Raw genomic sequence first — 16948 nt, forward strand, 5'->3', positions numbered from 1 at the left:
TTTACTTGTCCAACTCTAGTACAGTTCACTGAGTGTGCCCAGGGCTTGTAAATCCAAATGCTGCTGGTGGGCTTGCAGCACTGGTTGTGCCACCCACAGCAGCAGCCTTGTAAAATGTGTCTAAGGCCTGCCATTGAAGAGCCGGTGTGCAGTCTGGTACTGCCATGTTGACTGAGCACGTGCACCCACTTGCCAGTCCCACACCTTCCCTTTTCTTCATATTAGACACCCCTATGGTAGGCCCAAGGGCAGGGTGCATTGTAAGCATAGGGTAGGACATGCCCTGGTGTGTGTGGCATGTCCTAATAGTGAATTACAGCCATTTTTGTTTTTCACTATTGCAAGGCTACCTGTTCTCCATAGGCCAGAATGAGCAGTTAGATTATTACATGTTTATAATCCTAACTGACTCAGGGAATATGGTAGAAATTCAAGTTCAGTATGCCTAAAGTCAGAATAAAAAAATACATCTTTTAGTAAAGTTGGTTTTAATATTCTGTGTTTGAAAATACCACTTTTAGAAAGTAGGTATTTTCTTGCCTAACCTTTCAAGCCTGCCTCTGCTAGGTTGTGTATTCCTTTGTCTGGGTTTGTGAGTGACAGGGCTGGGAGATTCCAGGAGATAGCCTGGGGCAGCCCAGTGGTGAATAGGAAGATCTGCATCTAGATGAGAGGGAGGAGTTGCACGGGGGACCACCTAAATAGGGCTGGGTCTTCCCTCTACAATGCCGGCTCTACCCCCTGTGGTGCATCTGAAGTCTCTGCCCTGCACACTGAAAGAAGAGAAGGAATACTGTCAACAAAGTGCTCCAGGGCTGTACTTGCCTTCCACAATGCTGGCTCAACCTCCTGTGGGGCGTATGATGTTCCTGCCCTGCACTGTGAAAGAAGAGAAGACGTCTGGTAAACAGAGTGCTTCAGAACTGGTTTGGACTGGGCACAGGCCCCTCTCCCCTCAGAGAACAAATAATTTTGGGGTATAAATATTGGGACCCTGATCCCAGGAAATTAGATCACTTTTGGACTACAAGAAGAAACCTTTACTAAGGAGAAGAACCTAAAGAAACTGAGAAGAGACTATTTCCAAGCTGAAGTGCTGCTTGGGGGATTGGCCTGCAGTGGTTGCCTTACTGCCAAAGGAATGAGAAAGGAACTTTGTGTACTTTGCTTTCAACTTGTGAAGGATCTCCAAGGGCTTGGAAAAGAACTTGCCTCCTGCTGAAGTCTCGGGGACAACAAACTCCAACTCCCAGCTCCCCAGAGTTCTTTTGGAAGTGCCTGCTGCTGTTTGTGCACCTTCTGAGCAACTGCGTGTCGCATGGAGCTGGAAGCGCGACTCACCGAGAACGAAGCGTGTCGCCGTCGCTGTGTCTGCCGTCGCAACTCCGAAGGAGGGTGTCGCCGCTGGAACTGTTGTACTGCACCCCATCGGAGAGCAGCATGCCGCAACAAAGGGGAGGCGTGTCGCCATCGATGCTGCTGCCGTCGCAACTCTGAAGGAGGGTATCGCCGCTGTAGCTGTTGCATTGCACTGCATCGAGAGAAGAGTCTCGCAACGAGGTCGGAGCGTATCACTGTCGCTGAGCCTGCCGTCGCAACTCCGCAGGAGAGTGTCGACGCTGGAACTGTCGCACTGCACCGCATCGAAGAAGAGCACCTCGCATCCCCGAGAAGCGCGCCGCCATCGGAGCTGCTGCCATCGCATCCTAGATGTCGCCTCTGTAGTTGTCGCATCGTGCAGCAGCTTCACGCATTGTGGGAGAAGAGTGTCGCCGCTGGAGCTGTTGCTGTCGCAGCACAAGGGTGTCGCCGCTGCAGTCCACGCATCGAACCGAGAACTTCTCGCATCCCCAAGAAGCGTGACTCATCTGGAAGATCTTCACGTCTTTATTTCTTTGCACCTGAACTTTGCCGCATTTCCCTCGCTGCAACATTGCTTGTCGTGGAAGCGCAATGCAACCTAAGGTACATTTATGCAAAGTGTTGCATCTAAGAACTGAACTGAACTAAGCTAAATCTACCATCTTAAAGTAACAGTATTGTGTATTTTTGTTGTTTATGGTCTTGTGGTAACTCTATATAAAGTATACTTATTTTTGATATAACAACCTTGTGTGGTGTCCATCTGTGGTGTTGTCACTGGGTTACTGTATGTTGTCACAAATGCTTAACACACTGCCTCTGAGATAAGCCTGTCTGCTCGTGCCAAGCTACAAAGGGGGTGAGCAGGGTTTTTTTAGGAGTGTAATCCCCCTATCCTGATTAGAGGCAAGGGTCCCCATTTGTCACAAGTACCTACCTGTGCCATCTAGAGACCCCCAAATCTAACAGGTATGAACTCCGGCTACCTGAGTGAGACATCCACTTACAGCAGAGGGTAGGCTCAAGGATTTGGCAATCATCCTGAAGACCAAACAGGAAAGTGCTGATAGGCAATGCAATCTTACCACTATATTCATATCTCCTCTATGTTACACATCTTCCATTTCCAAATACTTGTCATCTGCAAAAAATATGCTGTTATTGCCTTGTGTGCTCCCAAATTCGTACTTTGTTTGATTGATGACTAGTTTTCAGAGCCTGTAGCTCAAGAAAGTCCTCTCTCTGGATGTTCGTTCCCTCTTAAATGTTGTACAGTTTTGCAAACATATGCAAATCCAGTTTTTCTTCTATTCTATCACCCCACCCTTTGGTTGCTTTTTTAAATATGCCAGCGCGTGATAAATACATTAATTCTCTTCTTCATCTCTTACCACATGCTTCCCATGAATTCCAATTGGGTTTCTTCATTTGCTCCACGGTCCATGACTTGCACTTTCTATGCTTTATTTTTAAATTGATGCTTCCCTTAACATTTCTCCAGCTCCCTCTGTTCTCTGGTTTCTTGTTCCTCTCATTGCAAACCTCTTCACTCATCATCACATTGCTCCTGTGTTCCGCTATCCTCCCTGTTGACTTTACTCTTTTGGAATTATTTCTCCTGAACTATTGAACTCTATGCTCTCTGACATTCCCTTTTTTGCCACGGAGCAAATTTTCAAGCCCTTTTGAACCATTTTGGCAGTCTCAAGCGAGTCCTTCTATTCCCCTCTGCCCAATAAAGCTTTTGCCTACTTCTACAGAAATACAAGACATATTTGTGAAGGTGCTGAGCATCCTTGAATTTTGATTGTGGTCAAGGGGGTAAAGGTGTCTGGTGAAGACCACCCTGTGAGTTTTTTGACCAGAATTTATTCAACTATCAGACATTTGAAATGGTGAAAACTGATTCTTCATCTAATGCAGAGGTCTTCAAACTTTTTAAGGTTGTGCCCCCATCTGAATTTATTTAGATGTCGGGCCCCCCCACCACTTGACAAAAAATTCTGGAACCTGGCATTCTACATAATCGACCGTCATACGCATTTCCCAGTCCATATCTGGCTAATATTGGTAAACACAGTAAGAGTGTTTAGAAAACTGCAGGTTTTGCGATTTGGTGCAGTGAAATGACAGAGGCTTACTACACAGTCCAAAACTACATTTTTCAAGATAAAATGTGTGCAAATTGTTACGGGTTCTCCACTTAATTCTTGCAAAGTCTCCTCAAAGAAAACTCTGTGGTCAATAAAATGAGTACCATTCAAAGACCATGCTCTCCACTGAGAAGCACTGTCCAATGGCATTAAAAAAAAAACCAATTTCAACTCTGGCAATCCTAAGCAGCACTGCCCCACTCTCACCTCCCAGAAAAAACTCCCCATTCCTGCACTGCCCATCCTATCACAGCTTCTCTTTCCATGAAAAAAGTGGGTTGACTCCCTCTGTCAGGAATTGAGGTAAGCAGTTTATTTGATACACAGGTTGTAGCAGGTGTCTTCCCTGGCAGAGACGTTTTAAGACTTAGGCAACGTGGGCTCTGGCCCAGGGCTCCAGCCTTTAAGGGGGACCCCGGGCCCTGATAGAGCCAGCTCTGTTCTGGAGAGAGTCTTACCCTGACTATCTTGAATCATTCTTAAACAGATAGCATTTTCCTTTAATTTATTTTTACTGTGGTGAGGTGTGAGAGTCTACTAAAGACATTTTGCAGACAAATGTGTTTGTTTCATGCAACACCCATAAAAAAAGTTTCTTTTAGAAAAAAACAGCACTGCACACACAAGAAATGGGAGGGTGTCACAGAGATTATTTGCAGTAATATTAGTGAGCTGACGCTGTGTTACAATATTGAATACACATGTCACTATCCCTGAATATGAAATGTCAAAACTTTTAGAATTTGGACCAGAGTGCCAGTGCACGGTCAGTGCCCCTGTTCCCTGGACCTGGGAGTGAGGCAGGTGTCTTCTTTGGGACAGTAGTAGTGGCCATGATTTCTGGGATAATGTGAAGCAGGTCGCTCCTCTGGGGTAGTGATTGGTACAAGTTCATCCCTGGGATAGACTTTGAGGCTGAAGGCTTTCTCCCTCACAGCCGATAAAAAGGAACTTCCTACTTCAGTAGTGCTCTAGACCCTGCATTTTTATCATAATGCTAGTGATTTGCTTCTGAAGGGTGCAAGTTTGAAAATATAACAATAGGCCAAAGGATACCCAGTGTCTGGGATGTGTGACCTAGGAGGTTAATGTCCCAGCTGCTGTGCCAAAAAAAGTCGGGTGTATACTACATGTAGAAGGGTGACCTGGGGGGGGGGGGGTACATTTTAGTATGTTGCTGTATTTATGGGTGTTTTGGCACAAGATGCCAAGACTGTCCCAGGAGTGAGAAGATTGGAGAAAGGGGCTGTATTTGGAGGTGACTCTCTGGAAAGGACAAACCTGCACCATATCTAGGTGAGGGACTAGGATGCTGAGGTTAGAGTAGGGTGCTAAACCTGAAGATGCAAAGCCTCTGCCTATCATGCAATGGATGTTGTAGGGTGCTTTAATTAGGGTGTTTATGCCTGAGGGTGCCAGGCTTACATCAAAACTGCCTAGTGAAGTAACCGAATGTTTTCTGGCAGGGGGTTATAAAATTCCCAAATAAATAAACAATAGAACTAAAGAAAGAGGCAGACATTAAGTGAGACAGTCAAAAATGGGATACAGGGAGTATGCGATGTTCACTATGCTGTGAATCCGACAGTGAGCATACTACTTTCAGGCAAGCAGATGCCCTATGAAGAAGGTCTGTCTGTTCGCTTTCTCTTCAGATCTGACTTACCTGTTGATTTATTTCAAATGCTCAGAGGCATATCCATTCACAGTTAGGCAGCACGCAGGGCAAACAGCAGGAGTGAGTGAAGAAGTGCACACTACCAAAAGGTGGTAGTATGCAGGAGCTTTGTGCACGCACATTTTGCGGCTCTTCCTGCCATCTATGGTGCTGTACACTTCATTGGTGGCACGTCAGTGGTGACATTCCCGTGTGCTAATCGGCTGCTGTTCTCTATTCCAAAAGCCCCTTTTGAAATGGGTGAGGGAACCAAAATCTAACCTGTTCAAACCAACCCAACACTGTATGGGTCTGCAGCTAGAAAGGGGACATGGTGATTCGCAGCAGTCCAACCTGCTCAGAGGGCAGTCCCCAAGCTTTCACCCCCCACGGCAATAAGCAGATTAATAGGAAGGCCGTTGCAACCTTGCTGCCACCACCTTCTGTTTACTAACCAGTTATAAATTCAAATTTCAACATATTGAAAACACCTCATGGTCTCTCCCCATGCTATCCCAAAGTTTCCAGCCTTACCCCCCCAAGCCTCAGTACAATACAGTGACAACAGCACAGGGGTATAACTCTCATTTGCACAGCACTTGCAGTACCACAAGCGCCCAGGGTTATGAGAGCCCCACTGCACCACACGTATTGTCGCCTTTTACTACCCTGGTAGAACTCCAAATACTTCCTCTGCTACCCAGCACTGTCTTCAAAACCAGCTGCTTCATCTAAAAAGCCATCGCAGGCACCCGCCTACCTGGGCCCATATTACAGCTAGGGTGGTCTTTCCATGTTTGCACCACAGTGCACCTTAAAGCAGGTGCGCCAGGTGCAAACATGTAAAGTGTGCTCTAGCAGGGAGAATGTGCCACCTTTTTGTGGCACATTTGCAAAGCACCTTCTATAGGAATGATTTACTCCACGCCCACGTCAGGAATACGATGCGGGCGTAAAGGCAAATGGATTCCTTCATGAGGGAATGCCCTCTAGTGATGGCGCTGGTGCTATATTTGCGTCAGCACTGTCTGTATTACAGAGGGAGCCGTACCAGCATTTGCTAACCCGTCTGTAATACCAAAGTACCCGGGGGGGCATGAAAAGTGGGCGCAAATGGCCGTTGCACCCCCGGGGCACTTGTATTACGGCCACAGGTAACAAGATCATCATATCCGGCGTCTCTTGTCACACACGCAGGCACTAAAACCTAAGATTGGAGACGTTGAAGTACAAAAAAATGAAAATAAAACAAAGCAACAGCCCATTTACATGTATGAACCTAGGATCTGGAATCACCCCAACCCTTCTCCTCTTTCAATGTATATTGGCGAAGGCTGTGGGCCAAGGTGGGCATGCATGGTTGGGCACCGAACCTGGCTCCATGCTCCAGCGGCCACAGCTGGTTGAGCACAGGCCCTGCGTCCGATGTTCATTAAGCACAGCCAAAGGCTGGGTCAGCTGGGGTTGAACATTTTCTGCATCATTAAAAAAACTCCCAGAAAAAAACACGAACAAAACATGAGTTATGGTTCTGTCTCAATGTCACAAAACCTATGAACGTATAAAATTCATGCCATAACTGATGGAAAGTGTGGCAGGCAGAACACACAGAGAGGTGGGCTCTAATCAGCCTTTGAGGTAAATACAAATACACTCCCGCTCAATCCTCAGCACTCACACCCACATGGCTGTTAAATCTGCAACCACCATATCCCTCAGTTCTCAGACCCAGCACCCAGAGGGCCAGCAAAATTCAGTGCACACTGAGCAGTCTATAAAACAAAAGTTCACAGTAGGATTAGGAAGAAATTAAATTACGCATTCCAGAAATGGAAATTATTTCTTGCCAAAAGGACAACGGAACAAATACAGGAAAAGCAGGAAGACCAACATCATGAAACACATGATTTAGCTAACGTCAGGCAAGGAGTCTCCTCTGCTTTGAAATCGAACGCAAAGGAACAGGACTGTCTCTTCCTTTGCTTTCGGTTTTAGCAGAGGAGACGTCCTGCCTCCCACTGCAGCTGAAATCAGCGACCAATTAACCCCCTCCTGGGAGGTGAACTGTAGCACTTAGCAGACAAAAAGCATGGGCGCGTCGTGCCCAATGATTTCCCCTCCCCCCCCTCTGTCACCGGGAGTTCTCTAATGAAAGAAATTCCCATTTAAAATGGGTAAGACTTGCAACGCGGAGGACAACAAAGGTAAGATTTTAGGGTCGAGTGCGTGCCCCCCCAAGGGATGGTGTCGCTCCCCCCTGGGGGGGCGCGCCCCACAGTTTGAAGAACACTGATCTAATGTGAAGGAAAGTTTGATTTTATTAATTTGAAAATATAATACTTTTATTTGTTTGCATATGTAGCAGATGCCAGTAACAATTACTATACTCCCCATGAGGTTTGGCACTGCTTGTAGCAGCAGTAACAATGTTGTGAGAAAATGTGACCCAAATGGATGCAGTAAAATGCCTTTTGGAGCCACAGTGGAGATTTTGTATGGATACTGGAAGTTCATTTACTGCCCCTCTGTTGAGAAGTCACAAAGTGCCTCAGGCCATTGATATTAAGACTTGGGGCCCCATTAGGATGGCGGGCGGACCGCCCCGGCCGGGCCAGCAGTGGTCACCATCCATACAGCAAAGACCCCCACCATATTATGATGGCTGGGGGTCTGCGACGGACGGAAAGACCGTCCGCCACTTTTCCACCTGGTCGACAAGTCGACCGGGCGGAAAAGGGTTCAATATGGTGGCGGTGTCTGCTAGACACCACCAGCCATATCACAATGGGGGCAAAAACATGCCTTTCACGGAAAGGCATGCAGAGTATTATTGTGGGGGCCCATTGCGGGCCCCCAGGGACTCTGGCGGGTGGGGGTTGCACATGGGGAGCACCTATGGTACCCCCCTGCATTTCAATGTACAACGTGGCAAGCACCGCGTGGTGCCTGTCACATTGTGCATTGAAAGGCACAACTTGCTTTTGTGGCATTGGGGCGGGTGGTGCTGAAAGCACTGCCCGCCACAATGGTACAAAAGCGCGATGCGTCTGCTAGTGTGGCGGGCGCATCTTAATGTGGATGCGGGACCGCCTCAAGCATTGCAGGTGGTCCCGATTCCGGGGGGAATGGCGGGCTGACGCCCGCCATACTAATGACCCCCTTAGTGACATCACACTTTCAATAAGTCTGAGTGTGGAAAGTGGGGACTTCCTAGTTCTGCACAGTTTGAACGTCAGAGTGTATGATTTTCTCCTTCCACTGCTGACGGCATTTTGGAGAAATAAAATGTGCTGTCCCAAACTTCATCTGCACTGGGACTGAGCAGCCTTAAAAGGCAGTGCAAAGGTTTGTATCTGGTGGTCCACCTTTCAATGCAGAAGGGAGAGCAGCACTTAAAGGATGGACAGTTATTACCCCTCAGGAGGGTGAGGTGTATGACTTAGGAGAGGCCCATGGGGGGTCCTTAGGACTCCTGACCGAACTTCTTCAGGGGCACACTGACTATGCAAATCTTCATATGTGATGCACAGTCAGTGAGTCTCCCAGTGGTCTGTTGGCACCTGGACCCACATCTGTAAGACGAAGCATGTACAGAGGTACATGCGCTCTTTCCCTGTGTATGTGGCCTCGCTCCGAGAAATGAAGGAATGCTCCCATAGTCACTGGCATGGTTCAAATTACAGAAGGGGTGGTACAAACACCTTTGCCCCCTCTTGAATACCTGTTACATCCCTGGGGTGTTTTGTGTAATATGGCTCTTGATATGCAGGCCAGTTCTGCCTTCTGCTATTCTTGCAAGACCCTTTTGGACGTGTCCTAAATGCTCTTTTCATTTACTCCTTTAGGTCGGGCTCCACTTTCTACAGACCACTTTTAACTGGTACACTACCTCTTGCACCCTTCAATCTAGTACCGTCAGGCAGGTTTGGGTACACAGAATAAAAATACGTCAATGGGAAGGAAAACGTTTCTTTTATTCCTCCTCCAATTGGAGAAACTCCCTCCTGTCTCATCTCAGAGAGCAGACCAATCATATAATATTTAGAATTGAACTGAAAACTTAGTTTTTTAGCAACACACTGCAATATTTTTTTTGGCATGCTAACAACTTGCAGGTTTCTGTTTCGAAAAACCTATTAACATAACATTAACATATTCCTCAAGGAGGCCTTTGTCATCTGAGACACAGAAGTTGTCTTAGTCCAGTACACTAAGATGTTTGTTAACCAGTCTCTTGAATGTAACTCTGGCATTCTTTTAGGCAAGATGTCATCACCCTGAACTGATACAGGCTATAGGGATACAAACCTGCATGGCTGAAGAAGATTGTCCACAAGGCTTCTATTCAGCCTTTTTTATCCTACCCTGTGTTTTTCTCCCTTATTTACCTATGAGAAGGTTAAGGTTCATGCATTGTTCCCACTTTCCCTTCTCTAAATCCATATTTGACAGGGGAAATATTGTCATTTAGCTTGAGCCCAGGCTTCTTCATGCTTTGAGACAATACGACCTACAACCTTCACAAATGAATTGAACAGGTGGGATCCTACCAATTCCGCTTTTTAAAGACTGGAACTATGATAGATTTCCAAGATGGGGATAAGCCTATCTAGGCCGCAGCATTACGTACATTAGTCAAAACTGAGGCCCAGAGATGTAGTTCTGACTATTATAAATCCATAGGTATCCCATCTGGACCAGGGGCTTTGTTGGAGGGGCTGGGGAATAGACCCTATAATAGTGAGCCACCCAGTGAGATGGAGAGATGGAAGAACCAATGTTATCCTAAGCGGCCATATTAGGCTGCCTATTATTAACCACTGCCCAACAACCACTAGATTCCCTAGTGATGCAAATAGACACCAACCATTCCCAAGAGACCTCTTTAAGCTCAGCTTTCTAATGAATGTGTTATTTAACAGCAGAGAACAGGTCTCTGCTGGCCCAGGAGGTACATGAAAGAATACCCCAACCTGCAGCCAAAGGTGGCTGATATTCACTCATATCGAGTTATTTGGTCATTAGTGGCATATTATCTTGCTTCCGAGGCACATAATGTTTCCTTTATCTCTAGAGGAGGGAGAGCCTGCTGGGCTTTCCCCTATAAAATCTGTGCAGTCCCTCATACCTGTAGTATGTCCTTTCCTTTAATAATATGTTGTCTAACTGGAAAGCATATGCACAGGGCCGGCTTTAGGGCAGTACAATAGGTGCGGCCGCACTGGGTGCTGACCTGTGTGAGGGGGGGGGGGGGGTGCTGTTTTCAGCAATAGCTTATGATTGGAGAGATGAGGGGCACTTTTGCCTGGTGGTAGTGAGAGAATCCGAGCAGGTGGTCATGGGGTGTGGGGGCGCCAAAAATGATGTTGCACTGGGCGCCACCAGTGCTGAAGCCGGCCCTGCGTATGCAGTGTTAATGGTTTCCTACGAAGTTCACAGTAAACCCATGGACCAAATGATGATTTCACCATCCCAATTGCCTTTGTTCTTCTCTATGGATCTGACAGTGCATGTGCATAGGTCTTTGCCCCTCATCTGAACATATGTAGGATGCTGGGGAAACAGATATTTGCTTCCCTGCCAGCAGTGTCTTTCTACAACTCTAACCCAGGTTCCAATTCCATCTATTGAGCTGTGCAGGCCATATCCTACCAATAAAGGGCATTGATTGAAGCTATCTAGTTTCAGTCCAATTGCCCTCCAGAAAGCCTGGAAAGAGTGCCCCAAAGCATACTGATCTTTTCCAGCATATAGTGGTACTTCATCACAAAGAGACCCAGGTGTGTGCTCAAAAAGGCATGTATCAGAAACAGTACCCAGCTTATTACTTTTTCCTTGAAAGTCAGGAATAAGCATACAACTTTAAACAAGCCCTCTGTAACCCTGATGCAACCAAACTCCAAAAGCAAGGAAGATATACTTCCTGCTGCGGGGAGAGGAGTATAGTGCCTAACCACGAGAACACAGAGCAAGGCCCTGCTGCAGATGTCTACACAGTGGGGTGATCGACTGAGAAGCCATGAAATCATTGCATGTCAGCTGGCTGGTACTGAACCAAGAGCGCCTGTGTCGATGAACTGCAACAGAATTATGGTTGCAAACCATTGATACATTTCATACCAATTCACTAATTGGAAATGATGCCCACGACACTCCTCTTCCAAATAAAGAATACATATTAAGTCAATATGAAGATCAGTAAAACTTTATCCGCTCCAAAAATAGCATTCTTAAATTGGGAAACACGTTTTTGTGATTACATTCTCTGATTCAGAGCGTTAGCGGATGACACAATGGTTAATACATCTGACCCATAATTACTACAATAAAACTATGCCATGGCCAAATTTAAACATCTGCATTAAATTACTTATACATCCTGATGATATAATGGTTAGATGTAACCATTAAATTACTAATGTGTTCTGGTAACATGACCTTAACAACCATTAAACATTTACTACCTGATGATGATAATGAGGACATGCAATTTTTAAATTACTACCATGGCCAAAGGATATTTCATCAGCCTTGGAAGGATATAGGTCTGATGTAGGCCCTGCTGGACAAAATCTGAAAATATGCTAAAATTACCAATTTTCATCATATACTATCAGTAAATAGAAGTCCATAGATTCCATAGACCCAATATACATAGGCCTAAGCAAAAGGCCAAAGGCTACCATCTTATGATATCAGTCTTTCATATTAAGCTCCACTAGGCCTGATAGTTTCAAAGCATGCATTTCTGTTGCACTGAAAACAACGAGGTAGATTGAGCCATCACAAAGTACAGTAACTTTCCACAGTTATCAGACCAACCCACACACACACGTAGGCCAGACCAGCTGGTACAAGTTGGTACATCTTGAAATATTGCTGAAATATTATTTTGAAACATAGCTTGCACGAAGTAAAAGCCGCAACCTCTAGCAATAGCAGTACCTGTCGTAAGTTCCGCTCACAAATATATGTACAGGACAAAATGTTCTTTGTTTATGTTCTGCGGTCAAGCATGGTCAACCAACCATGGGGACACCTAACCCTTTCCGATGTCCTAGGACACATGCGGTTAGGCCATCTTTCCCATGTCCTGGGACACATGCGGTTAAATCACATGCACCAAAAGTGCGTAAGCAAGGGCGTCATCATAGGACCCTGGTTCCGCATTTTTAGTTATATCAGACCCAACCATCAAATTTGAAGTCAGAACTCTTCTGCAAGTGCTTGGCATGAGCATGAGTTCTCCGGCTAGCCGTATATCTGACTTGAGACATCAAAAGCCTCTCTCAGGTGGTAAACTCCCAAGCTAGATAATATCTTTCCCTTTTTAAATCTCTGACCATGCTCGGTATTTTCCATCCACATCCAATTCCTTGCATTTTAGGTTTCTTTAAGTGATTAGGTCTTGTATGGCTAGCCTCCCTAGTTAGGCAGTCTCTAGGGAATGGATTTTATAGAATGTGTTCTGTATTCTCTAACTAATTTCAATTATGCCTTTTAACCCCTTCCACGCTGATGACGAGCTGGGCTCGTCATGGCGTAGCCTCCTCGCACGCTGATGACGAGCCCAGCTCGTCACGTAACATGCGTTTTTAAAAATCTCAGCGCAGGAGCGGAATTCCGCTAGCGCGCATGAGGTTAAAAGATTCCATTCCTTTTGCACCTTGGATCTCTTTAGAATGTTAAACTTGCATGGATAATTCTCTTCAGAAAAGCACATTTTTAGGCGCCATATTTTCATAGAATGTATTCTGTGCCTTTTTGAATCCCTAATTGATTTAAACATGTCTTTCAATAGATCCTTATTCCAGCTTGCCTTATAAAAGTTTGAGCATTTGTCATCTAGCATTTATGCCTGACAGAATGTAGTCAGATTTTCATAATGTTTTTGCTTAGTTACATGAACTAATATGCACTCATTGATATGCATGTGATTTAACAAAATAAAAGTGCCACTTCAAATGTGATCTTTGTCATCTCATATCATTGTTCCTTGTTCCTCAGTGAAGTGTTGCGTCGGTGGCCTGTGACCACGGCTCATGACCACAGCGGGGTGGTTTGTGGCTTGTGACCACACCCTAAAGGGGCTTCCATTCTCCCTTTCTCACTATGTTGTGATGATTGTGGCCACATGATAGAACTAAGGGCTTTTTATTGATTGATTTTTTTGCAGTTTTATATAGCAAGGTCAGGTTATTATTATTTTTAAGATATAGGGAGAGTAAGTGATTTGCTCAGAATCACATGCTGTTGAGTGTATGCCAGGACTCAACCCTTATTCCCGAGTTCCAAGGTCGGCAGCTCTGCCTGTTTGGCCACATCTCCTCCGCCAAGAGTTTGATGAATTGAATACTCAATCTCACTGTCCTAGCCACCATGTTATAAGTGCATTATAGCCTAATACACGTGTAATACAGTGGCAGTAGTCAAAGTCAAAGTCAAAATAACCTTTATTCGGATATTACATTATCCATAAAAGTGTGCACATAATTACATACATGGTCAAAAAAGGTAAAGTACTACGTTTTCTTAATAAAAACATTGACGAGAAAAAGGTCCAAGATATCATTGATGTCCATGTCCACTAATTCCTGTCTATTTCCCTGGCTCTATGTATAATAGGATATACAAATACAAGGATCACCGTTGAACCAGCAACAATATAAACATAGGACATATCTAGCAGCATTATGTTGAACACGTATTTTATAAAGGGCATAGAGCATACATCCTAGTTATTAAACTGTCTAGATAAAGAGCATAGTGTAATAGCAGCCAAGGATCAGAGGGTGAATTATTATCTATGTCTCCATTTTTGCTACAATACTGACACGGGAAAAGTGGTTCACATGTTTACAAATAACAGCATTGATTTTAAAGTGCCAATTTGCAAAAATGCAAAGAAACCTCCTTCCAATCTTATTAAAATGACATGGCAATATATACATAGAACATATCTAGCAGCATTATGTTGAACACCACTTTTCTAAAGTGCATAGGGCATACATCCTAGTTATTGGACTGTCTAAATAAAGTGCATCGTGTAATAGCAGCCAGAGATCAAGAAGTGAATTGTTATATATATCTCCATATTACTACAGTACTGGCAAGAGAAAAGGGGTTCATATATTTACAAATAGCAGCATAAGTTATAATGTGCAAATGTGCAAGTGTGCAAAGAAACCTCCTCCCAATCTATTAGGATGACATAGTTCATATAAGAGTTAATTCATAGAGGTACGAGATCGTACGACCATTTTTAAAAAGGTACACACACGAAATGTTAGTCCATCATCTTTAAGCTGTAAAACAGATTTAAATGCCACATTAAAATCTTTTATGCTTTTGGCTCTGAAGAATGGTATCAGGAAGGGCTTACTGTATTTTTGATAATAGGAGCAAAAGAACAAAAAATGCATTAGTGTTTGCTTTCCAGCGTTCTGACATGGGCAGACCAGATTCTCAATGTTACAATGGTAGCCCAAGGGAAACACAATAAATACATTACAGATCCTGCTCTCAGGCAAGACAAAAGGCTGCGCTCCCAGCATGTAATTTCTTTAAGGAGGTAGCCAGCTGGTGTGGATGCGCTTTACAGAGGATTTGGTTGATTCTACATTGTATCTTATCTCCCCATAGTGCCTGTAGAGGATATTCCGTATTATCTTCACATTAGTCCCCTCTAGCCCATCTGGGTTGTTAAATATGTGCCCAAGATTGACTGCTGCCAGGCTTGCCTGAACTTGGGCAAGCCATGGGATTTTAATACCCTGATCACATTTTAGGCAGTCAGCCAGAATTTCTCTTGTCAGTGAGTCTTCGGGGCTTTTCCAAACCTTAATCCAGGACAGCACAGGACGTGCCTTGATGTAATCCTCCAAATAGAATAATTTTAGTTCATTGTGGCTTATAAAGGTGAAAGAAGAAATTGGTAACCCCAAAAGCCTTCTGCAAAATCTGTTCTCCTCTGCCTGGGTGTTTTTTAGGTTTGAGTATCCCCAGATTTCGGCCCTGTATGTCATAACGGGGACGCATTGTGTCTTATAGATCTTTAGTAGGGGCTGGACCACCTCAAATCTCTTAGGCTTGGGGAGTTTATGGCCTTAGTGAATTTAGTCCGACCGTATGCCAGATGGGGGGTCCATGAGCCGTTATCAGAGAATTGTAAACCCAGATAGGGAAAAGTGCGAGTGCATAACAGTGATCCCTGATCTAAGACGATCCTATTAATGTGCCATTTTTTGGGGCCACAACACATTAAAAACGATTTTTTTAAATTAGTGTTAAAGTCGAGATTATACATAAAATCCACAAATCCCCTCACTAAAATCCTCAGGGCATTCGGTGTTCGACCCAATAAAACTGCATCATCTGCATAGAGTAGGGAAGGGAGTTTGGTGCCATTTATTATAGGGACATCGGAAGTTAAAATAGACAGGGCGTTATGAAGTTCATTAATATATAAAATAAATAAAAGATGGGCAAGGACGCACCCTTGTCTGACGCCTCTGCCAACCGTTATGTCTCCTGACACTGCTCCATCCATGCTTATTCTTACTCTAGCTTTTAGGTCTCTATGCAGGTATGCCAGAAAGTGTACCAGGTTACTATCGAGGCCGTAGTCCAGTAGGCGTTGCCAGAGTTTCGACCTGTTGACAAAGTCGAAAGCGGACGAAAGGTCCATAAAAGCCAGGTACAGTGGACTGTGTCTGGCAATGGTATATTTCCTATAATTAGGTTCAAATTCAAGCACTGTTTCACTGTACCCAGGTGGCTCCGGAAGACTAACTGGCATTTATTTAAAATATTTTCTTCTTCTGCCCATGCCCTGATTTTATTAAATAAAACTCTTCCCAATATTTTGAGGGTATTGTCAATTAAAGAGATCGGCCTATAACAGCTAGGATCCGATCTTGATCCTTTTTTAAAAATAGGTACAATTACAGAAGTTGACCATGTCTTAGGAATATCAGTTATGGTTAAGTTATTAAAAACATTTAATAATAAGGGGGCCCAGAATTCCTGTTTTGCTTTTATGAGGTCTATCGGTAGGCCATCCGGACCTGGGGCTTTATTACCCATACTCTGGGATATTGCCTCCTCGACCTCGCCTACAGTTATTGAAATTTTGGTGGGACACATAACAGGCAAGGAATTATCACAATATAATGGGGGAGCGTATATTTTGCAGAAGTGGGTAACCCATGCTTCATTAGAGATGTTACAGTCTAGGGGTGTGCAGGGATTCCCAAAAATTCTTAGGGATTTGGTAGCAGACCAAAAGACAGTTGTACTTTTGGTATTGGCGGTCGCAAGCCAACTTATCCCACTGTTCTTTTAAGACAGTATCGCGCCTGGTTCTTAGGGCCCTCTTATAATTTGTCCTTAGGATGCGAATAAGCGTAGGATCTCTGGTATCTGCTGACAGAGCCGCTCTCAACTCCCTATTGGCTCTGGAGCAGATATTATCAAACCATTTTGGGTCAGGGTTACGAGTGCCCACTGGTCTAGAGATCAGGTTTTTTATGCCTTCACATAATTCTGTAAATGCAATTACTACTTTAGGATTGGGGTCTGATGAGACCAGGCACGTTTTCCATAAAGTGGGGTATGTTTTTACCATCTTAACAAAAAGTTCTTTATAGTCTAAAACTCTCCATTTGACTCTCAATGTGTCAGTGGAGAGGAGTAAGTCGCTTGCTCCTGGTTCCCTCCTAAAATTTTCACCACGTGCTACCTTTAGTAGAACAATTATGGGGTTATGGTCTCCATA

The 16948-nt window shown here is 44.5% G+C and overlaps 1 protein-coding gene across 1 annotated transcript in view; it reads left to right on the top strand.

Annotated features, from left to right (window-relative positions):
* Nucleotides 1-16948, top strand: part of LOC147678443 (extracellular calcium-sensing receptor-like) — a 107348-nt gene that overhangs the window by 23518 nt on the left and 66882 nt on the right. The gene's annotated exons all lie outside the window — the stretch shown is intronic.

This window comes from Lissotriton vulgaris, chromosome 12, assembly GCF_964263255.1.
Source record: "Lissotriton vulgaris chromosome 12, aLisVul1.2, whole genome shotgun sequence".
NCBI classification, from domain to species: Eukaryota; Metazoa; Chordata; class Amphibia; order Caudata; family Salamandridae; genus Lissotriton; species Lissotriton vulgaris.